This window comes from Chrysochloris asiatica, unplaced genomic scaffold, assembly GCF_000296735.1.
Source record: "Chrysochloris asiatica unplaced genomic scaffold, ChrAsi1.0 scaffold00467, whole genome shotgun sequence".
Taxonomy (NCBI): Eukaryota; Metazoa; Chordata; class Mammalia; order Afrosoricida; family Chrysochloridae; genus Chrysochloris; species Chrysochloris asiatica.
In genome coordinates this window covers 815,997-817,106 of record NW_006408985.1, presented here as the reverse complement: position 1 = coordinate 817,106, position 1,110 = coordinate 815,997, and positions in this window count along the sequence as shown.

The following is a 1,110-nucleotide window of genomic DNA, read 5'->3' as shown; positions in this document are numbered from 1 at the left end:
GTATTGTGATGTTGTTGGGTTGAATGTTATGTAAACATCTATGAGGTCAAGTTGTTTGATTGTGGTGTTTAGTTCCTCAATAACTGTCGAGTTTCTTTCTGGTTGTTCTGACCCTTTTCGAAAGTGGCATATGAAAACCTCCCACTATAATTGAAGATTTATCTATTTCTTTCTTCAATTCTCATGAGGTTTGCTTCATATATCTTGGTACTCTTTCATTGGGAGCGTAGATATTTATTATGGTTATGTCATCTTGCCCAAATGACCCTTTGATCATGAGATAGTGTCCTTCTTTATCTCTTATTCTGGTTTTCATCTTAAAGTTTACCTTATCCGAGATTAATATTGCCACTCCTCCTTGTTTATTGTCACAGTTAGCTTGGTATATAGTTTTTCCTATCCTTTAAGTCTATTTTTGTCTTTGTGTGTACTGTTTCTCTCTTGCAGGCAGCATATTGAAAGGTCTTGTTTTCTTGTCAATTCTGCCACTTCTGTCTCTTCACTGATGCATTTAATCCATTGACATTCAATGCAATTATTGATAAGTATGGATTAATTTCTTTCATTATGTTATTTTTTTGGTAGTGCTGTTAGTTCCTTTGTTCTGCATGCCTTCTTGGACTGAATTTGTGGGTTTTTAAGCTATTTCTTGTTGGTTTCTTCTTAGTTTTCGTGTTTGCTTGTTCTGTTAGCAAGTTCATTTTCATGGGATGTTGTGAATTTTTAACTTTCTGTTGGTTTACTTTATAGTCTATTAACTTTTCCCTCCTTTAAGAAAATATTTTGTATCCTGTAATCTACCTGACCTCCTCACCACCTGGATCTCTGTTGCTACATTTTTCCTTTCTTTGGCATTGTTATTATTTTGATCTTCGGTTGACCTCCCAGCTCCTTTGAGTTCATTGTTCTAATTTTGCTCTCTACCAGATTCTGCTATACATCATCTGAGTTTTATGTGTTGTTGCAACACCTGTCAATCTCTGGTTGTTGTCAGTTCTTGTTGGTTTTAAGTCCAAAGAACTCCCTTTAGGATGTTTTTAAGTGCTGGGTTGACTTTAACAAGATCTCTTAGCTTCTGTTTTTCCTGGAATGTTTTGATTGCACCATCAT